At 43.6% G+C, this 23,917-nt stretch overlaps 1 protein-coding gene across 2 annotated transcripts in view; it reads left to right on the top strand.

Moving 5' to 3' along the window:
• REPS2 (RALBP1 associated Eps domain containing 2) overlaps nt 1-23,917 on the top strand; it is a 397,176-nt gene that overhangs the window by 339,431 nt on the left and 33,828 nt on the right. The window contains exon 21 of one of the 2 annotated variants that reach the window (XR_006776249.2): nt 15,181-15,301. The gene's annotated coding sequence lies outside the window, so the exon portion shown is untranslated. Of the gene's footprint in view, nt 1-15,180; nt 15,303-23,917 lie in introns of those variants that run through there. The other variant, XR_006776252.2, reaches the window with a different exon arrangement.

Raw genomic sequence — 23,917 nt, 5'->3', positions numbered from 1 at the left:
GCGGTTAAGCGTCTGCCTTCAGCTCAGGGCGTGATCCCGGCGTTATGGGATCGAGCCCCACATCAGGCTCCTCCGCTATGAGCCTGCTTCTTCCTCTCCCACTCCCCCTGCTTGTGTTCCCTCTCTCGCTGACTGTCTCTGTCTCTGTCAAATAAATAAATAAAATCTTAAAAAAAAAAAACCATAATGAAGGTAGCCACCTACATAAATTTATGACCTCTGCCTTAGAGGAAGGCAAACAAGACAAGCAATGTTGAAGATTCTTTTACTTTCCATTCTAATTAGAAAATTGTGACAAATGAGTAGCTCATCACCCAATTACTATCAAAACTCAATGAAGTGAAAATGATTTTGATTAAGAAATTTAAGGAAATTGAAATGAACCGGAGTCTGCATGCTTTCTTCATCAAGACCACCACAGTTTTGCCTGAGAACAGTCCATCAATCTGCCTTGCCATAGACTTTTGGAACTCACCCCCTATTTTCTTCAAGTTTAGCCATCCTTGGATCCATGATAGGCCAGGAACATCATTTTGTTTTGTTCACTAAGTTCTGTTTCTCTGCCAGTGATAAATAAACTAGAGACAGAAGAGAAGCACACCCCATGGGAATATTCTCTCCCCACATAATCTCTCTCACCTATCACATAGTTTTCCCCACTGGCTCATCTTGATAATTATATGGCCAAAGATTCAAAAAAGTCTCTTCTACAACCCAGTGGTCACTTTCTTGGAGTAAGCACAGTGGTCTTCCTAAGTGGAATGAGTCATCTTGTGTCATTCAAAAAGGGGAGGGGACCATGCCAGGTGCCAGGTGAGAGGAAGGAGGGTAGGGCTAACTTCCACGTGCACTGACTTTGCCCCATTCTCACATCTCACCAGTGTGAGATCCATGGTCAAGGTTGATACTCATATTCCATTTTTTCTCTTCTCATAAGACTCACACATTTTCCTGGTCTTCTAGAAAGCAGGAACCTAAGGTTTTGTTCTGAATACTGCTGAGTTGTCTAGTACTGGCCCAACCCCAAAGGTGAGAGTGAAGACTCCTTTGGTAGTCTCTAAAGGCTGAGAGCTGGCTCGGGGTCATGTTTCAAAGCAGACGAGCCACTTAACGGTGCCCTCAAAGTAGCTATACTCAAAATCTGTTTCTTCTCACCCTACCGCTCCATCAGGTACATTGATAAGGTCACCTACATACCAAATTGTCTTTGGAGATATAGATTAAGGAATGAATGAAATGTAAACAGGCATTGGGTGGATTTACTTCAAGATATTCGTCTCTTTGGAAGTATATAGCAATACAGGCCTACCTCAAGAAGGAAGAAAAATCTCAAGTACACAACCTAACCTTACAGGAGCTAGAAAAGGAATAGCAGATGAAGCCTAAAGGCAGCAAAAGGGATATAATAAAAAGATTAGAGCAGAAATAAATGATATAGAAACAAACAAGCAAAAAACCCCAGCAAAACAGATCAATGAAAGTAGGAGCTGGTTCTTCAAAAAAATTAATAAAATTGACAAACCCCTAGCCAGACTTATCAAAAAGAGAAAGGAACCAAATAAGTAAAATCACGAATGAGAAAGGAGAGATCACAACCAACACCACACAAATACAAACAATTATAAGAGAATATTATGAAAAATTATATGCCAACAAATTGGGCAATCTGGAAGAAATGGATAAATTCCTAGAAACAACAAAAGTAAAACAGGAAGAAATAGAAAATTTGAACAGACCAACAACCAGCAAAGAAATTGAAGCAGTAATCAAAAATCTCCCAATGAACAAAAATCCAGGGCCAGATGGCTTCCTAGGGGAATTCTACCAAACATTTAAAGAAGAGTTAATACCTATTCTTCTCAAACTGTTCCAAAAAATAGAGATGGAAGGAAAACTTCCAAACTCATTCTACAAGGTCAGCATTACCTTGATCCCAAAACCAAAGACCCCACTAAAAAGGATTACAGGCCACTATCCCTGATGAACATGGGTGCAGGAATTCTCAACAAGATACTAGCATATCGAATGCAACACTACATTAAAAGAATTATTCACCACAATCAAGTGGGATTTATTCCTGGGCTGCAAGGGTGATTCAATATTCACAAATCAATCAATGTGATATACCACATTAATAAAAGAAAGGATAAGAACCATATGATCCTCTCAATAGATGCGGAAAAAGCATTTGACAAAGTACAGCATCGATTCTTGATAAAAACCCTCAACAAAGTAGGGATAGAAAGAACATAACTTAACATCATAAAGGCCATATATGAAAGACCCACAGCTAATATTCTCAGTGGGGAAAAACTGAGAGCTTTTCCTCTACCGTCAGGAACAAGACAGAGATGTCCACTCTCACCATTGTTATTTAACATAGTACTAGAAGTCCTAGCCTCAGCAATCAGACAACAAAAAGAAATACAACACATCCAAATCTTCAAAGGAGAAGTCAAACTTTCATGATTCACACATGACATTATGTAGAAAACCCGAAAGACTCCACAAAAGAATTGCTACAACTGATACACAAATTCAGTAAAATTGCAGGATACAAAATCAACATACAGAAATCTGTTGCATTTCTGCACACCAATAACGAGGCAGCAGAAAGAGAAATCAAGGAACTGAGTCCATTTACATTTCTACCAAAAACCATAAGATACCTAGGAATAAATCTAACCAAAGAAGTAAAAGATCTGTACTCTGAAAACTATAGAACACATATGAAAGAAATTGAACATGACACAATGAAATGGAAAAACATTTCATGCTCATGGATTGAAGAACAAATATTGTTAAAATGTCTGTACTACTCAAGGCAATCTACACATTTAATGTGGTCTCTATCAAAATACCACCAGAATTTTTTACAGAGCTAGAACAAATAATCCTAAAATTTGTGTGGAACTACAAAAGACCCCAAATAGCCAAAGCAATCTCGAAAAAGACAGAAAAGCTGGAAGCATCACAATTCTGGACTTCAAGCTATATTACAAAGCTATAGTCATCAAGACAGTATGGTACTGGCACAAAAACAGACACACAGATCAATGGAACAGAATAGAGAATCCAGAAATGGACCCACAACTATGTGGTCAACTAATCTTCAAAAAAGCAAGAAAGACTATCCAATGGAAAAAAGGCAGTCCCTCCAGCAAATGGTGTTGGGAAAACTGGAGAGCAATGTGCTGAAGAATGAACCTGGACCACTTTCTTATACCATACACAAAAATAAATTCAAAATGGATGAAAGACCTAAATGTGAGACAGGAGTCCATCAAAATCCTAGAGGAGGACACAGGCAGCAACCTCTTTGACATCAGTCTTAGCAACTTCTTAGTAGACATGTTTCCGGAGGTAAGGGAAACAAAAGCAAAAATGAGCTATTGGGACTTCATCAAGATATAAAGTTTCTATCCAGCAAAGGAAACAATCAACAAAACTAAAAGGCAACCTATGGAATGGAAGAAGATATTTGCAAATGACATATCTGATAAAGGGTTAATATCCAAAATCTATAAAGAATTTATTAAACTCAACACCCCCCCCAATAATCCAATTAAGAAATGTGCAGAAGACATGAATAGACATTTTTCCAAAGAAGACATCAAGATGGCCAACAGACACATGAGAAGATGCTCAACATGACTCATCATCAGGGAAATGCAAATCAAAACTACAATGAGATACAACCTCACAACTGTCAGAATGACTAAAATTAACAACACGGGAAACAACAGATGTTGGCGAGGATGCGGAGAAAGAGGAAACCTCTTACACTAGTCGTGGGAATGCAAACTGGTGCAGCCACTCTGGAAAACACTATGAAGGTTCCTCAAAAAGTTGAAAACAGAGCTATCCTATGACCGAGCAATTGCACCACTAGGTATTTACCCAAAGGATACAAAAACAGTGATTCGAAGGGGCACATGCATCCCATTGTTTATTGCAGCATTATCAACAGTACCCAAACTACGGAGAGAGCCCACATGTCCTTCAACTGATGAATGGATAAAGAAGAGGTGGTATATCTCTACAATGGAATAGTACTCAGCCATCAAAAAGAATGAAATCTTGTCATTTTCAATGACATGGATGGAGCTAGAGTATACTATGCTAAACAAAATAAGTCAGTGAGAGAAAGACAAATACCATATGACTTCACCCGTATGTGGAATTTGAGAAACAAAACAGCCGAACATAGAGGAAGGGAAAAAAAGAGAGAGGGAGGCAAACCATAAGAGACTCTTAACAATAGAGAACAAACTGAGGATTGCTGGAGGGGAGGTGGGCAGGGGATGGGCTGAATGGGTGGTGGGGATTAAGGAGGGCACTTGCTGTAATGAGCTCTGGGTGTTACATGCAAGTAATGAATCACTAAATTCTACTCCTGAAACCAGTATTACACTATATGTTAACTAACTAGAACTTAAATAAAAACTTGAAACATCGAAAAAAAGACATTCACCTTTTTAAGGATTCGCCTCACAAAGGAACTTCACAATGTATTAAGTAGCTGGAGACAAAGTTGGGAATGAGCTTGGGCAGTGATGAAATGGAAAATGGAAATATATTGCCTGTGACATTGCTTGTATTCTTGCCTGGAATTCTGATCTAGCTCTTGTATAAATATTTAATTCTTACTACGCTTATATTTTTTTCTCCTAAGGAAACTGTGGGTTCCTTGAGGTTAGCGAACTCAGTTTTTTGCTTCTCTGAATCCTTCATATTGCTGAGCACAGTGTAAGCTAGATGGTAAGCTCTGTAAAGACAGGTCATATGGCTGTCTTGTTTACAGTAGTATCTTTAGTACCTAGTAGAGTGTCTGGCACATAGTAGGTACTCAATAAATATTGAATGAATGGGTGAATAAATGTGGCATCAAATACATTATAACAGCTGTTGAATGAAAGAGTGAGCTGATGAATAAATGTATGAGAATGTATAAAGTCTTGAAATCTGGCCCTGGTACGTTTGTAAAAGCCCAGGGTTATGAATACGATTGGAATATAGCCCACAGGAAGAAGGCTCCTAATATCATACCTCTGTTTTCATCTCTCATTTACAGAGGCAGATGATTTCTGCTACCTTGATTTTCACTGCTTACTGAGTCTGATTTACTTGGTTATTAAAAATGGCTTCATTCATTTTCAATTCATTTCACTCCTTTGCTCAGCTCTGCTTTAGGGTTTCGTTTCCCACTAATAGGGCTTGCTGTCTCTCGGCTCAATGTGACACTACTCTGAAGACCTTGGAACGGTTTCCATGGTTACTTCTTCTGGAATTCTCCCTTTGGAAACCTTGTGTTCTTTCCTTACCTTTAACTTCCATCTCAGAAATTTAAATACACACCTTAGGGTTCTCGAGAGTGTTAACACTCTCCCTAGAAACACTTCAAACCACGGAGGGAAAAAAAAATCAAGGACTTCACATTCCTTTTCTTCTGTTATATGTGGAATGGGGCTGTATGATTTGATGCCGAAACCCCTGAAGCCCAGAGATCCAGAGATTTAAAAAAAAAAAAAGACAAAATGATTTCCCAGGTTGCCGAAGCCGTGGTCTCCTTATTCCAATTGGATTCATACCAGAAAAATGAGCATTGCCACCATCACCAAATCCTTTTCTTGCCTCTTTTCTTTTTCTTCTTTTTAGAAATGAGTCTCCATGCTGAACTTACTGCTGATGTGTTTGTCCTTGCAGTTCCTTAAATGTGTTAGTGAAGAAAAGAGGAAGGCTAGTGGAGACTGGGAGGAACTTCAAAAACGAAAGATTGCTAAATGAAATTTTACTTTCTAAAACCTTCCACCCTTTCTTCTTTGGGCATTATTGGCTAAGATCTAAATCACAAGAGACTTCTAGGGAATCAAGTTCTGAAACAGACTCATGTTGGGTACACCTGGGGTACACCTGTGGATCCCAAGGGACTTAAAATAAATTTACAAGCTATGCAGGCAGTAATACAGAAACCACCTCCCCCCTGCCCCCGGCGAGCACCTCCTCTTTTACGGCTCCCTTCCCCTCTGCCTGTCTTTCCAGTATTGTCTCTCTGCCTTCACTTCTGCCTTGCAAGCCCTTATTCTTCAAAGAGTTTCCAGCAAAGTCTCTTTCCAGCTTCCAAAGGCCCGGACATCAAAACGAGAAGAAGCCTTTCCTGGCTCTTTCCCATGCAGTTCGGTGTGCTTCAGATCGCGTGCTCCTTGTGTTTGTACCCCAGAGGTGTGCTTGGCTCTGGGAAGAGCAGAAGGCAGCCAGGCCTTGTCCCCAGATTTCTTGCTTCTATTTAAAATGTGGGAGGTTTCTCTTGAACCCCTTGTGAAGTTTTCTGCCTTCACAGATCTCCACATTGTGATCGGTCCTCATCTGGGGCCTGTCTGGGACCACGAGCCCCTCCCTGGGCCACGTGGGAGCCCCAAGAGTGGCAGCGACAGCAATGGATTTGGAATCTGGTAGCGTTCTGATAGGCATTACATAAGTGTAGTTGCTAAAAGTGCCAATTCCGGAGCCAGACAATGTGGGTTCCCGTCCGTGCGTCACCACTTACTAGCTAGGTCATCTTGGGCATGTTACTCAGCCTCTTTGTGTCTTTGTTTCCTCCTCTGTGAAATGGGGATGATGAGCATCATGCTGCCTAGCCGTCCTGAGTGTCAAACTCGTTAACCAGGTAAAATACTTAGAATAACGTGTAGCACACAGTAAGCACCGCAAAAGTGTTGTCTGTTATCGTTTTCCACATCAAGCCTTCTTTTCTTAGTGGGGCAAGTGCTGGCTCAAGTCCTGGTTCTGTCACTTTGGGTCAGCGTAATCTTAGAGTGCCTCACATAACCTGTATGAGCCTCAGTTTGCCAGGATAGTTAGGAAGGCTAAACAGCTTATTGGACATGCAAGCCCCTGAAAATAATAATGATTTGTTTGCCTTCTTGCTCTTTATGATCAGGCCTGGGGGATAGTTGACATCTCTTCTTTCTCTTTGGTATTTTCTCTCATATTTTTCTCTTTCCTTCATTCTTTGATTCCCATTCCCTTTTTCTGACACTCAGTTCCTGATGTTCCTATTTCCTGCTTAATCTCCTATATCTCTCATTTTGCCAGATCACTTTGCCGTCTCATTTCACCAAGCATGGGAAAAAACAAGGGCCTGAGTAACCCTTAAAAACCTTTTTCTAACTTCCACCTTTCAGGCCCTCCTTTGGTGGGAGATAGAGTGGCTGAAGGAAGGAACCCAGTAGGTCTCTTCTTTCTGGGGCCCAGATAACTCCAGCTAGGCCATGGTCAGTGAAGACCCAGTCTAAGGATCCTCTCTCCTCTCTGCTCACTGGCCCCCATCGTGCTCAGACTGGCCCACTAACTGCCACCTTAGGGGCTGCCACTGAGCCTGCCTATGGTTTGGGGCTATCACAGCAGCTCTGGTCCCCTTCCCTTCTATTTCCACCATGCACACCCACACCTGATGCTGCTGCCTGGGAAGAACAGCTATTCTCTTCCCTCCTGTATCAGTTAGCTTTTGCTTCCTAACAAACCACCCCCAAATGTTGTGACTTAAAACAACAAACTATTTACTTAGCTTACAAGGTTGGTAGTTTGGGCTGGGCTCAGCTGGGTGGTTCTACTGCTCTCTCAATAGGATTCACTTATGGGCCTGCATCCGCTGTCACCCACATACGTGGTTCTGCTTCTGAGGATTAACCAGCTGTAGGCTGGGATGAGGTGGGAAACTGGATCATATGTCCCTGATCATTCATCAGGCTAGCCCAGGCTTCTTCATATGGAGAAGGTGGCAGGGACTCGAGTAAGTGTGAAAGAAAGAAATCCCCAATATTTGAATATTTTACAAGTCTCTGCTTCTGTCACAATCACATTATTCCTTTGGCCAAAGCAAGTCACATGGCCAACCTCAAAGTCAGGATGGGAGGTGACTGTCCAAGGGCTGGATTCAGAGGCATAAGAAAAAAAATTGGGGGCCATTACTCTAGCAATCACTGCATCTCCTGAGAATGTAGTGCATGGCAACTAGATCCAAAGTCCCCTTCACACATTTTTCCCATAGGGCCTGAGAGCCCTCATGAAAATAATAACAAACCCTTTATTGGATTGCCTTCAAATATAAGCATATGCTTCTTTAAGATAATCCAGGCTTTGAAAACACCTACATTAGCAGGGGCTCTTAACTCCTTTTTTTGGAGTTAGGAGGGTAGTTAACAAACTCCTTTCAGAAGCCAATGAAAGCTTTAAACCTTCTCCCCAGAGAAATTCACATTTACACATAGACATAGAACGTTGCTTATAATTTCATGGGATTCACAAATTCCCCGAAGGCAAACCCCAAGTTGAGGAACCTTTCATCACAGGGAGAATATATACTTTTGTAAAAGAATTCCTCCGAACCCAAAAGGATTCGCCACGGACTTGCTTATTTAAAGGAAATCTTATTGTTTAAAGTGATTTATAAGCTACCACTACCTCAGGTTTATCCAGAACGCTTCCCGAAACATTACTCAATTTAGTTAGCTTGCTCTTCAATGCAGGAAAAATTCAAGTTCCACCCGACTTTTCAAGAGTGGCATTAATTAAAGGCCAGATGGGTTCATTTAGATGTGCTCCTCTGTCTGTTCAGGTTGATTCTTATAGACCTTACATACATAATGGCACTATGTTGGAGAACGTGGCAAGCCCAGTGAAAATTTATTGGCCATTATGAACATTTGTGAACAGATCATCTGTGTATTAAAAATCATTCTCTTGTAATTATTTTCTAAAATCCAAGTTCTAAAGTCTAAAGATTTTGTCATATCATTTCAGGATGCTTTTGGTTGTGACTGACCTATGACTCAGCTAAAATGGGCTTAAACAATCAGATAGGTTTGCTGTAGGGTTGATGGAGTCAGTGACCAATGACATGGTGCCTCTAGTTTCACTTCTATAATATTCTCTCGTATTTCCCTCATGGTTCCAAGAGGACTGTGGCAATTCTGGGTGTCACACACGGGTGACAATGATCTGATGCAGAAGCAAGAAAGACCCCTTTGTATAAGTAAGGCAAACCTTGCCAGAGACCTGCATTGGGCATTCGCTAGATCTCATCGGCCAGCACCTAACCTGACAATGTCTGAACTGGTCACTTGCAAGGGAAATGCTAGTGCCCTGATTGACTTAGACCAAAAAATATTTCTCCTTTGGTCTTGGCCTCCTCTGAAAGACATGGCTTCTTCTCGAATGATAAAAAGAAAAAAGAAAAGAAAAAAATGTGTTCTTGGTAAGAAGAAGAAGAAGAGGATCAAACGGCCATTGGCTTGGCAGTCAACAGTGCCAGCTGCACTGCTCTTTTCCATAATACTCATTTTGAAAGGGTAACCTTACTCCTTTTATGGAGCAGGAGAGAAGGAAATGCTTTTGCTAACGTAAGTCATGGGAGAAGGGACTTCTGAGATACCACAAAGGCTGCCTACGGAACAGTTGGCATAGAAGGTGATGGTGGCCAGAGAGGGGGAAACAAAGAATAATGGCTCAAACGAGGGACTTGAGCAAAAGACAGTCTGTAGAAGAGGGTAGTAATATAGGCTGGGAGGAAGGGTGAATGTACTGCAGAAAAGAGCCTTAGCATGAAGCATAAGGATTAAATAAGAACATGATTATAGAGGAAGAGAATGGCAAGTGTCTCACATGTTGTATTCAGCAAAATGGCAGAAGAAGGCTTGGAAGGGGAGAGGGGATAGTGAAGGGGCAAGAGAGCAGGGCCCACATATGGAGCAGCAACTCTGTGCCTGGCATGGGCTGCCTGCTTAGAGCAGATGCTGTGATGCTCTGCTTATGGTCCACGGTCCTTTCAGGATGCTCTGGCCTACTTCTAACTGCCAGTGTCTGCGTGTACATGCCCGAGGGCTCATTCCTGCCCCCTCCTGTCCCCATGACTGTGGAAAGATGGGGGAATTGACACCCTCCTGGAGTAGCCCTCAACTAATGACTCTCAAGAATTGCTATGTAAATACCATAGTTCTGGGGCGCCTGCCTTCAGCTCAGGTCATGATCCCAGGGTCCTGGGATCGAGCCCTGCATGGGGCTCCCTGCTCAGTGGGGAGTCTGCTTCTCCCTCTGCCTCTGCCTACTCCCCCTCCCCCTACTCAGCTCACACATGGTGTGCTCTCTCTCTCTCTAAAATAAATAACTAAAATCTTTAAACAAATAAAATAAATTAAAATTAAAAAAAAAATAAATACCCAGTCCCCTCAACCTTTGTTTGGAATAATTCTGAGCTGAGGACTTTACACTGTTTCGCAGAGTTTTCCTGCAGGATGAGGTTCCAGTTGCCCACCATGGCAGCCAGGTTAACAATGCTCCCTTTATTGGCGGCCCCTCTCTCTGCTTCACTTCTCCTACCTCCCTACCAGTCTTGTCTGCACTTCCCAAATAAACTAGTTGCGCTCGAAGCCTGGTATCACGGTCTGCTCTATACACATTGTCTTGTCCAATCACTACAACACCCCCCAGGGTGGTTGGTATTATGAGCCCCCCGGTGATAGATGAGGTAACAGACTCAGGCAGGTTGAGTGATCTTCCCAAGTTTGTTCAGCTGGTAAATGGCACAGCCCAGATTGAAATCTGGGTCTGTCTGGTGCAAGCCCATGCTCTTTCCCTAGTAACAATTGGTATCTTAGTAATTTTGAACATGACACAAATGCAAAGACTGGAGGGCCCGGGTAAAGCCAAGGATTATGGGGCTGCTGCACCACACGTCCACAACCTGCCCTAGGTGGCAGCTGGTCACTTTCAGATTTCCAATGATCAGCCCTTTCCAGGCTAAAACTCGAAAAGCTGATGCAACATACCTACTCGTGAGCATGGTGAAATGAAGTGGATCAAAGATCATAATCATCCACGGTGAATCAGGAATCCATAGAAAACATGGACACTGGCTTCATAGTACAGCCCAAACCAGAACTGATATGAGAACTCAAGGTCTGGCTGACCATTGCCTCGAGCTCTGACTATGTGGAAGAATTTTACAGGCAAGAACTTGACAAGTGATAGAATTCATACGCAGCTGAGCTATTGAGACTAATGATGGACAGGTTAGGAGATGGATTTTAGAGCCAGACATGCCTGGACTAGAATCTTATTCTACCAATTTCTCAGTTTCCAGCACGCTAGCAGCTTCCCACCTCAAGAGCCTGCGTCTCCATTTATTTCCTGTGAGCATTCTCTGCCACGAGAAGGTGCAACCCAGAGTTGTGGGTGAGTTGCCATCCATGGGGGAAGCCGCAACGAATGAGGAATAGGAATCAGTACAAATGCTGCAACCTCTCCGTCTCCTAAGGGGATGATTCTGAGGCATGTTCCACATAGTTTATCAGAGGATCCCCAGCAGAGTTGAGCCTCAGTTGCCCAGAGCTGTAACCCATTCATTAACGAGCTCATTTCTTGAGTTTATCCTTTCCCCATGTCACTATTGCGAAGTTGCTTAATTTTCTTAAGGCTGTGAAATCAGGATCACATCTTCATCATTGGGTTGTTATGAAGATTAAATGAGCTCCTGTGGCACTGGGTGTTATACGTAACTGATGAATCACTAAATTCTACCCCTGAAACCAATATTACACTATATGTTAACTAACTGGGGTTTAAATAAAAACTTGAGGCTACAAAAAAATAGAGTCGTAAATATAAAAACAAATGAATGTGGGACATCTGGCTGACTCAGTTGGTGAAGCATGCGACTCTAGATCTCAGGGTTGTGAGTTCAAGCCCCACCCTCGGCATGGAGCCTACTTAATTAAAAACATTAAAAAAATAAAGGAGCTCCTATGTATAGAGTGGTCCCTACATAATAAATTTCGATAAGAACATGGTGGGTGTTAAATTATGAATCCCTTCTTTTCAGCCTTTAGGCTCCATCCCTGCAGATCCAGTTCCTCCACTAGGTGGCAGAATATCAACATTCATCATCCACGGAAGGCGTGCCTCATAGTTAGTAAAAGAAGTAAGCTAGAGACCCCGAGGGACTACGGTCAGTGTGACATGAGAAGGCAAACCTATGATTAAAACCCAGTCCAAATAAAGAAATCAGTGCCCTGAAATTCCAGCCTCAGTCAGATTGGTGTCTGATTCAAGGCTTTGAAAAGCAGAGGCTGTTGAATGAATTCCCAAAGCAACGCGGGGAACCTGTATGAGAGAAGAAGGTGGAGTCTGTTTGCAAGAAATTACTGGGTGCTATTTTCCCATGCCTGGGGTAATCCTAAGTCATGGGAGATGACTAGGAGGTGGAGGAATGGCAAGGAGCCAGGGAAAACCAAACAATCACCTGAACAAAGTAGATCTTGATAAGAGTCAGTGTGATCCTCTACTCAGTTTTGGGACAACATCTTTCAGGATTATTTTGTGTTCTTTTTGATGAGATGTTTGCATCACTGGACAAATCATACCAGCTAAGGATGAGTCAACCCCCTGGTGGGAAGATGGGGAGAATAGGGCATTTATCCAGTGGCTTCAGTCCCTCACGGGTCGAGGGTTTACCCTGGGGCATTAACTCCACCATACTTAATAAGGAGTCAGAATGCAGGCATGTGAAGTAAGAAGCTATTGGCATGTTGGAAACTACCATATCTGCTGATGAACTCAGGTGGGTGGGCGAGATACGGCGTGGGGGCCCCAACAGTGACTGCTACAGCACTGCTTCTCGGGTGCCAGGGTACACACACATCACCTGGGGGGCTTGCTAAAAGGCAGATTCTGATCCTGTAGGTCTTGGGTGGCATCTGAGATTCTGCATTTTTAACAAGCTCCTGGGTGATGCTGATGCTGCTGGTCTGCAAATCACATTTCGAGAAGCAAAGACTACACTGTTCTTTATTTTTTTTAATAATTTTTTATTATGTTATGTTAGTCACCATACAGTACATCCCAAGTTTTTGATGTAAAGTTCCATGATTCATTAGTTGCGTATAACACCCAGTGCACCATGCAATACGTGCCCTCCTTAATACCCATCACCGGCCTATCCCATTCCCCCACCCTCCTCCCCTCTGAAGCCCTCAGTTTGTTTCCCAGAGTCCACAGTCTCTCGTGGTTCATTCCCCCTCTGTTTACCCCCCCTTCCTTCTTCCCTTTCTTCTCCTACCAATCTTCCTACTTCTTATGTTCCATAAATGAGTGAAACCATGTGATAATTGTCTTTCTCTGCTTGACTTATTTCGCTTAACATTATCTCCTCCAGTCTCGTCCATGTTGCTGCAGATGTTGTGTAATCGTTGTTTTTGATGGCTGAGTAATATTACACTGTTCTTTAAACCAGTCCTGCTCTTTCTTTCATCATCCCACATCATCATTAACCCCAAACAACATTGGAAGTCCTGGGGTCCCTGAGCTTTTGTCTTCGGCTCTCTGGACCTCAATGTCTTCATCTTCAAAAAGAGGGGTGGGGCCTGGATTAGATGAGCTAACTGGAGTGGTGGATGAGGGGAGGAAAGGATGGAAGAGTTTTTAAATAGCATTTTAATATTTAGAAAACATTGTGATTTTTAAAAATAGTACTACAGAAAAGCAAAGTAGGAAGAAATCTTCTGAGCTGGCCAACATCCACAGAAGACAACTCCATGTTCCTAAAAGATTCCCTTCTCCTGAGAGCGAGGGATGATATTGTAGTTTCCTGAGAGGTGGCCTAGAGATTTTTGGTTTTATATAAAGGGAGATAGATATTGGGGGGTATTGATTCTAAAAGGTTAAGAAAGACTGCATTGGATGATCTGTGTGACCTCATCCACGTCTAATACCTTTCCACTGAATTTTCTATAAATTTATTGTATTATCATATCATATTGCTGGTTTGTCTGTCTTTCCTACTGTCCCGGAAGCTTCTCTAGCCAAAGATTCATCTCTATCCCTATCACCTACTCTAGTGCCTGGCACACAGTAGATGCTTAGTAAATCCTTGAATGAATGAATGAATGAATGTCTTTCTTCCAGGTCAAAACAAAAAACAAAAAACAAAAACAACTGTGTCACCATGAAGATGAACCACATACTGGCTTTTTGGAAAGGGTATTTTAAGATATTTTTTGGCCTATGTGGTACTAACTCCTTTGAAGTTTTATTGTGACAGAATTCTAGCCACATACAACCCCATGTCCAATATTTAATAACCCTGTGGATTAATGTGAGCTGCTCCAGAGCAAATACCATTTAGTGACATCCCAATGATGATTTTTTGGCTGGAGAATTGTTTGAAAGTGGTGTTTTGGAGTAAGAAACATCTGCCTTGGTTTGCTGTGGAAGGGGAGTCTATGGAGGACATGTGGACAGGCTCTGCCTGATTGAGCTTGCAGGGAGAGGCGGAGGCACCACTAATTACATGTCTTGCATTACGGGTTGGAAATAGATACACAGCAAATGCTCTGGCCCCACAAAGCCTCAAAAAGCAATGAAAGCAACAGACTTCAAGGTCATTTTCAAAATTCCCAGCATGGCAGAGCAGAGCCAGCCATACATTTTTTCTTCTTTTTCACGTGGCACTGAAGACACAGAAGAATGAACCAACAGAGGATCTGGAAATCTACTTGCCAATCCAGAAAAAACAATAACAACCCCACAGTGGCAAAAAGGATGTAGGAAGGGACAGTGTTAACCTGTGATGTTCACTGGAGGTATTAATCAGTAACTCCCCAGGGGCCCTTGATATCCTTGAAACAAGTCAGCACCATTGCCTGACTTATACAAAATTGATTGATTGCACTTAGTGAAGAATTGCTTGTCTCCAGGTAGGTTTTAGTCGTATTGTGCCCAAAGATACATTCCTAAAGGGTAGGAAAGTAGTAGAGGCAGCGAACAGAATGAGAGGCCTCAATGGGTTGTGAGTGGGAGCATTGAGGAGCCCTACCCATAGGTTCAAAAGATGAATTCTATGACTGTAGGACGACAGTGAGGCTATCCTAGCAGTAACTCGTTAAGATAAAATCTGGTGGAGTTTGGGCACCAGCAGGCTCAACAAGAACCATCCATGTGATGCAGGCTCTCAATGGCTAAATATCTGTGGCAGAAATAGTTGGACTACACTTTCTAGCTTCCCTTGCACTTAGGTGTGGCCATGTGACCGAGTCCTGACCAACAGAATGCAAGGTGCTCTGTTTCCAGCTTTGGCCTATAAATACTGCCCCCACATGATCTTTCATGTTTTTTTTCCCCTTCTAGCTTGACACAGGCAAAAACGGTGACTTTGGAAGCTGTGTGTTGAATACAGCAGAATCACAAGATGGAAGAGGCATGGCTCACCACTGCCTGGAAGAGAGCCACCGGTTAATCAGGACTATGCGTGAGTGAGAAATAAACCTTTATTATGAAAAGGCAATATGATATTTGGGTTTCCCTGGTAGCATAGCTTTTGTTACCTTAATTAAATATATAGTTATTGGCTGCATTAATAGAGGGATGGTAGGAAGAACAAAGAAGGGTGTAGTTTTGCTGTTCTTTCCCGGACGTTACCCTGTAAGAGAGACTTTGTCAAACTGGAACATGTATATAAATGAAATACAAGAGTCATGAGGAGGTGGGAAATGGTATATTGAGAAGGATAAAAGCAAGGGGGTTCAGCCTAAAGAAAACTTTGGTATAGAGTAAGAATATACAATATCTCTCTTTAAAGTTTTGAAAGTATGTCATGGGAAATGTTTAGACTTCTGCTGTGAAGTTTCAGAGAGCAAAGCTAGGAGCAAGTTTTGGGCTCAATATAGAGAGCTTTCTAATAAGTAGCACTGCCCCAAAGTGCAGTGACCTTTCTTACCAGGTAAAGCCTTTTCTCCATCTTCAGTGGATGCTGTTGATGGACCACTCATATTCATTCTCCTTCCTCCCATCCCCTGCTTTTGACTACAGAACCCCAATTTTGTTGAAGTATGACCTTCATGTGATTATGGGAGAGGGATCGCATCCCCAGCTCCAGGGATGGCTCTTGATTAGTCCAAGCCATTTAGCACATGGTATTCTCTTAGTAGTTCTTTGTGGTCCAGACGTTGGTATTTACCCTGAGCTGGCCCAGTCAGACTTGAAGGAAGCTCTCGTGTTCCATGGTGGGGGAAGATATTTTTCCCTTTCTCCTGCTCGACCTGCATCAGGACTCATTAGTCTCGACACTCACTGGCAATCATCTTGTGGCCATGAGGGGAACCAGCCTTAAGATGAAATCATCACTGAGGTTTGCAGAGCAAAGAGATAGAAGGAAGCTGTCCATTAAGCTGCTGATCATCCTATGCCTGATGACGCCTGTACGTCTGGATTCCACCTCGAGGTAGGGTTTCTATTACATCCAGCTTAAAACCTCCTGGTTAATACTCCACTCCTGAGGAGGTTTGGGAATACAGGTTGAATGCTGCCTTGTCATCAGGGATGCCAGAGGGAAACTCTAGCCTGGGTAGCAGGTGGACCTCTCAGGGCAATATCTGACCTTGAGAGTTATAAACTCTGGTGAAGGAGGTACAGCAGCTTCATGAAAATTTAACTGTAGGCTTCCTTGCAAGTGTCTGGAAATACATTTTGTAACAGACTTATGCTGGCTTTTGGCCATCATACATCTTACCCACTCCCTCCCCGTTGGCCCCCATCTCTATGTAGGAAGTTTCCCATACCAAAAACAACTTTTTGTCCATAGAAAATGTGGACTCTCTCTTGCAGAGTGTAGAATCATTGATTGAAAGCATCTGCCTGCCAAGAGCTCCATTTCCCCTGCCTCCTTACATGTAGGTGAGGCCACAGGACTGGTTTTCGCCAATGGAACAGGAGGGGTTGTGATGTATGTCATGCTGGGTCAGAAAGCTTTAGCAGTGGGTGTACCTTTACCTTCTTTATCCATCCTCCAGTTGAATGGAGAGGACTCCAAGGCCCAAGAGGAGGGTGGAGCGACAATATGGAAAGAGGCTGAGTTGTGAATAATCCTGTGGAAGGTTGACTGCCAACTGGGAATATCTGTATCAGACAGTTACATGCCTAGGAATACACTTCTATTGCGTTAGGTCATTAAACCTTGGGGTTGTTACCACAATTAACATTGCCTTAATTCATACATCCCCATCATGCCTGCTGTTAGTAGGAGGGCCATAGCCATGTCAGCCTCCTGCTGATGTTCCCATTATGGAAGGCAAAGGGGTCCAGTTCCCCCTTCTTTCTACCCCTGGAATAGCCAAGGTTTAGATAGCCAAGTAGACTCTTGCTGCTAGGATACTAAATCTTAAACAAGGGGCACAAAGACAAAGGGCAAGTTCAGAATCTGGTATATAGCAGTGGTAGCAGAAACTTGAGGAAAATGTTGTCCCTGGCAATTGGGCTGTTGTTTCTGCTACTTCAGTGGCACCCTTGGGTCCTGCTGGTTGTCCCAAGCCTTCACCTCCAGCTTCTCACTGACTGTGTTAGCCCTTGATAGCCCACTAATGAATTCCCCCATTTGTGTAAGATAATCAGAGTTTTTTCTCTTGCTCAGATTCATATATATATAATTTTTTTTCATAGAAGAGGCCCATTTCAAATTCATGCATTTTATTTCGTCTTTTGTAGGTCAAGTCATTCCCTTACAAAATTCTCTACTTATTTCAGCATTTGACTCTGCTTTACCACCGTAGATTTGTAATCTAACAGCAGTTGAGGTTGGCCCCACTCAGTGTTCTCCTTTTGTTGCCTGCCTTTCCAGAAAATCAAGTCGCTTTTAATTTTTTCCTTTTGTTGATAGTTTGGTCTCTCTCCTAGCTTCTGCCAATTATTTTCCTCACTTGTCTTACAGATTGCCCTCACCTATGCATTTTTGTGGCATATCTACTTGTTAACCAATTTCTAGCATTGAGTGGTGCCATCCAATTAGCAATGTGTTACATTTTGCTGATGGGGGAAGGGCCTGGTTGGTGGAGAAAGCAGTGGACTCGTCGTCCCAGACACCTGATTCTGTTACTTACAAGATATGTGACCTTGGGCAAATCACTGAACTTGTCTCTCCCTGAAACTCATTTTGTGAAGTGATTAGAATGAGAGAATACGTGAAAATCGCAGGGTCAGTCACAATGACAGCAGTTAATTGAAGGCCACCTAGCTGGACAAATATGGCTGGAGGGGAGGTAAGAAACCATGAAGGTAGGAAGTCCACAGCCTCGCCTGGGAAGTCAGGCTGGGAGAGCTGAGTCAGGGAAGGACTGTGCGTGCACGCAGACCGCCATCAGCTGGTAGGCACCACTCGATTACTGTTTCCTTTTCAGCCAGCTTTCTGCTTTTGGTGCCTCCTCAAATACAGTCCTTGAAGGGCATCCGAATAGAGCAGTGGCCCTGCTTCAACACTGAATCCAGTCCTCACGCTCTGTGAATAGAAGACCAGGCTGATACTCCACAGCAGGCTTTTACAGTAATTTAATTTCCTCAGTGAGCAGTTTTTCTACACTTCTGATCAGCCATTTATGTTTGCGACTGAACTGCATTAGAAAGCACCTTCCAAGGACAGTACCGTGGATCAGATCTGGCAACCAACACTGAGCCTCGGTTTCCGCATCTGTAAAATGGGGTGACTAACGGATGCTCCCAGAGTCCTCTCTGCAGGCCTCTCCCAGCTGTGACGCCTGGCGTTGTTCTCTTCTTGAAAACCTCCTCCCTCTTCCTTCGCTGGGGTGGAGTTTGTTGTTGTGGGAACCTGCAGCCACAGGTTCCGAGGGCAACACCAGGTCCAGCCAAATGGACTCACACACATGGCCACAGAAGGTCGGGACAGAGTATTTCTCTGAACCTGATGATTTGCTACAAGGAAACAAAGTATTTTAGCAACTCTGATAACTTTTCACAAGTTTTCCCCTTTTTTCTTAGAGGTAACTTGACTAAGTAAGAGCGGACTGGGGCCAATTTGGTTCAATTTGCTAACATTTTTTGTTATTCTTACAGATAGATGCATTTATCTTAGGCTATCTTTTGATTTGGAAAAAAGTGATCTTTTCTTCTAAAACACACTCTGTGCCTGTTTGAACTTGAGCCAGGAAAAAAAAAAAGGCAGGGGACACAAGCTTAAATAACTAATAATATTTAGACAAAAATAATCAAATGAAACACTCAAATAAATATTCTGAGTGGTATCTCATCCTAGCACACTTATGTACACACAACCGCACACACACAGCCTTAGCTACCTTCCCACACAATCAAATGAACTTGAAGAAAAGAGTGTTGTCCCCTCCAGAGTTTGGAAAATGCCCGACTAAGTCTGCCTTTTTGATTACTCCACAGAGGTCCAGGCCAAGGAGAGAAGCAGTTGGTTAAGGACAATGTGGTCCCATGGGGGAGGTGGCAAGTTATTGGAGTCCCTGAGCCAGGCAAACTCATTTGCAGTGGAGCCGATGAGAATAAGGAGGTTTGGGATGCAGGCACCCCAGCCTGTTAGGTCACCACCGTGAAACAGTAAGAGCAGCCAGGGCCCCCAGAACGCAGGCGAGCTCTTCATCTGAGGCTGGAATCAAAGGTGTGTTGCCAACTGAGACAAAGTGGAGGATGCACGCATACAAGAGCCTGTGGCTGGACTGTCAGGCTGCATCTGTGTCCGCCTGAGCTGTTCTGAAAAGATCCTCCCTTCCTGAGTCACTGAGGACCCCCAGCCCAGACAATAGCGGGATGGAGTGGCGACGCTCCCTGTGCTGAGCGACAGATTGGAGACATGGGAGTGGGAGCTTTCATCCGGGCTCCTTTACTGGTAACTACCACTGAGGCCAACCCCAACGGCCTCAGTTTCCTTAGCTGCTGGGCTGGGATGATGAAGAGTCTGGGCCATCCCATGGAGATGGTCCGAGACAGTAAGTCACACCCCTTCCCCCATCCAAGCCACCATCATCTTTCACTGGAGCTTTAGCAGTTGCCTTCCTTGCTTTCACTCTTACCTCCCTAGAGCTCACTGTTCACCCACACTGAAACCAGAGTGATCTTCTCAAAACACAAGTTAAATTGTGTCACTCTTCTGCTCAAAACACTCTGATGGCTTCCTAATGTTCTTACTATGGCTCACAGGGCCCTACACAATCTGCCCCACACTTGGGTTACTTCAGTAACCTCACCTCCTATTAGTCTTCTCCTCTCTTACTCTGTTCCAGACATACTGGTCTCCTTGCTCAAACATGTCACTGCTGTTCTGCCTTAGAGCTTTTGAGCTTGTTCTTCCCTCTGCCTGGAATGATTTGTCACGAGTTACCTGCATTATGCCCTGTTGTTTCACCTCTTCTGGCTGTTTTCTCAGACGCCATCTTCCCAATGAGGCCTTCCTTGCTCACCTTATTTAAAATTGTGCCTACTCTGTGTTAGTCAGCTATTGCCATAATTAGGCTACATAATAAACCACCCCCAATTCAGTGGCTTACAACAAGCATTTGTCTCCAGTGATGGGTTTGGCTGCAGCTGAACTGCTCTAGGATGGTCTTGACTTGTCAACTCTGCTTTAGGCTGCAGGCTGGGTTCAGATCTGGTCCATGTGTACTTATGTTGAGGCCAGAACTGGCTACCCAGGGCATGCTTTTGTCATGGTATATCATCAGAGCACAAGAGCCAAGCCAAACAACATAAGCAATTTCAGATCTCTCTTTGCATCACACTCCACAAACATTCTATTGGTCAAAGGAAATCATGTGACCAAACTCAACATTAAAGAGTTAGGGAAGTATACTCTGCCCACACTGGGGGAGGGGAAGGAGAAGAGAGAGAATATTTGCTGAACAGTCATCTAAATGATCACACACACACACACACACCACCCCTGCTAGCACTCCCTATTTCATCTCCTGTGCCTTTTCTCTTTAGGGCTTATCATCACCCTACATAATGACATGTTTTACTTATCTACTTTGTCTCATTGGCTACAGTGGCGGCTCTTTGAGAGCACAGAGTTCTGTTTGCTTTGTTTACTGCTGTATCATCACTACCTTGAACAGTGCCCGGAACAGAGTGGATGCTGAGTAAATACTTTTTGAAAGAATGAGTAAGTCCCCCTATTGTTGTAGAGACTCAATTCAAGGAAGTTCAGAAATGAATTTTAGTAGAATCTTGCCCCCTCCTCAATAGGGACATAATCCCTGCAACAGACTGGTTTTATCGCTATATCTACCATATCACCATGACGACTATGATCATCAGCACTATTACCATCACTACCATGGTCATCACCATCATACTCATGTTACCAGTACCACCAACACCACCAGGACCTTTATAATCTGTCACCACTATCACCACCATCAGTGTCACCACTACCATCACCATTACCATCATTATCACTACCATTCCTATCACCCCCTCTACCACGTCAGCATCAGCATCACCACCATCTCTACCACACCATCACTGCCGCCATCACTCTTATGCCATCATCACCTCTATCCCACCACCATTATCACTACCGGCACCATCACTTCCTCTACCGCATACCACATGGCACCTCCAACACCATGACCACCATAACCACCGCCATGATCATGCCATGTCTACTACTGGTCCCCTCATCCTTCTCCTTCCTGCCATCACCATCACTGTCACCCTTATCTCTACTCGATGATGCTGGACAGAAATACTGATCGCACACAACTCTCAATAAACTCATTGTGGTACAGGAAGCAGAAGAAATGATCATTTTCTCCTAGTGGGCTAGCTGCAAGGGAAAAGCCTCAATCTGAGAAAATTATTTCTCTTAAGAGCCCCAGAGAAAATCTATAGCAATTATACAATCAATATTTGCTACAGCTTTAGAAATGCTACCCCGTCTTTTGGAGGTCTGCAGAAATGATCAGACCTTGAATTTCACCTCCTGAGTCGGCTGAAATTGTCTCTAGCTCTTCTTCCTCTTATCCTCTTGCAGGGAAAAGAGGTTGTTTACTAAGTCATTTCTTTCACCACTTACTTACAAGTCCATTACTCCTTGTTGCATAATAATAGACCACGTGACTTCATGATTAATCTTTTCCATCCTGAAACAAAATCTTTTTCTGAATTGCTCCTGCTTCTCTTGTTCTTTGTAAACACTGCCTGACAAAAATGTGTGGGTGCTGGAAGGCCCCCAAATACCAGGGTAAGATTAAAGTCCATCAAACCTCCACTTCAGATCAATTCTGCTTACAGAGCAAGGCAGTGTAGTTTTTCTTCTACCTCTGGTTGTTGTCGTTGTTTTTTAAACCTTCCTTTTTAAGACCAGATTTCACCTTCATTTTATCTGGCCTGTGACTCTGAAATGTTTTGCTAAAGCCTCAACTTTATTTATTTTTGTCCGAGGCATCGAATGTATTGATTTGAAATATGGAAATATTCTAGATACTCTATAAACAAAGTCTTCCTCATCAGATATTGTACCATGGGTTGGGGAAGGGTCTGTTGAGGATGGTGTGAAGAAGAAGGATTTTATTTAATTCTTAAAAGCAATTTTTCTTTGAAGGGAAGAAATTGCCACTGTTTGGCTTTAGTCCTAACCCTACTATTATGATGAAACACCAAGAGTACAGTTTATCATATCCTGATGGCAACGCATCTGATTTTGATTCTATCAAATACAAAGAAAAAACTGTACTGCTGGGGAGGGGGATGGTTGACAGAGGAATGTTAGAGCCTGCTGAGGTGCCTTCCTTTTTTGTGGACATGAGAGAATGTTTCCCAGGCGGAGGGGAAAATAGATGAAAAGGTCTATATTGCCAGTAAAGAGACATTTGCAATGCAATGTCCAGCTAATTGTGTGACCGAGGTCCAGCATCTGCTGTGGGCATCTGATGCCAACAAGATAGCAGGTAGCTCCAGGGCAGAAATGAACGGACTTACTTGATTAGCTGTCAGCTCAAGACCAGTCAGGTCAAATCTGTGTTTGATTGTTCCCATAATTTTCTTACTCCTCTAAATGATTCTCATCGCTGGTTGGCTTGGGACTCGTGGAGCCTGGGAAAGCTCCAGGCTGAGATCCACTAAGGGGCAGTGGGAACCATCTCCTTCATAGGAATCCAAAAGCCATCCACAGCGGCAAGGACTTCCAGGTGGGGAAGAGCTGAGCGGCAGCAGCTCCACAGCTGCTCTGTGCCAGGGGTGCCTCTGCTGAGCTGAGGGTTTTGCTGCGGGAGGCAGGACAGCCTCTCGGCAGGGAGGCTGGGATTTGAACTTGGGATGTGCTCAGTTGTTAAAAGATATTGGAAGCAGACACTTCCTGTAAAGGGATTGAGTTTCAACTAAACGGTGTTCAGTTTACAGTTACTTCGGACCCAAAGAGAGAATTTTTGTCTGTGTGGATCGTATCAGGATCTCTGAGAAGGGATGCAGAAGCATTTGTAGAGTGGTGGGAAGGGGGGGCAGGGGAACAGAGTAGTGTCTTGTGAGTGAGACCGTGGTCCTGTCTCCTTACCTTCCAGGCATCTTTTAGTGAAAATTTAGCCCACGAGTGGATCTGGGCTGTAACGGGCGTTCAGCATATTCCAGATCAGGCCCGAGAAGGGCACACCTAAGACAGAGGTTACAGAGTGTTGCCTGCTGTGCTCCCTGGGAAGCAGACTGCAGAAAGATTCATTCGCTGGGTTTATTAGGGGTGCTTGTAGGCTCAACACCTGTGAAAGAAGAGGAAGTAGCAGGATTGGACAAGGCATCATTTGAGCTACAGTGTGGTACCAACAAAGGCCTCCGTTGATCCTGTGGGGAGGTCTGGAGCTGGGATAACCTTGCAGAGTTGTCTGGGGTGAGGATGAGGGCCCAGGTCTTCATAGCTCTGCATCGATCAGTCATCAGATGTGGGTGCCCCCACTAAAGGGGCACACCCTTGCTGAGGCAGCTCTCTCTCATCAAGCGGAGAGCACTTGGCTGCCAACACTCCAGTCAGCTGGGGGAATGACTACTTCATTCTGAAGGGAGGACTGAGGAGGCACAACGTGGCATCCACTAACTGGAAACAAAGCCAAAGAATTTTCTCTAGAAG

Source organism: Ursus americanus, chromosome X (assembly GCF_024610735.1).
Source record: "Ursus americanus isolate L20-20 chromosome X, mUrsAme1.1.p, whole genome shotgun sequence".
Taxonomy (NCBI): Eukaryota; Metazoa; Chordata; class Mammalia; order Carnivora; family Ursidae; genus Ursus; species Ursus americanus.
The sequence above is the reverse complement of the archived record's forward strand: the minus strand, read 5'-3'. Positions and strand labels throughout refer to the sequence as shown.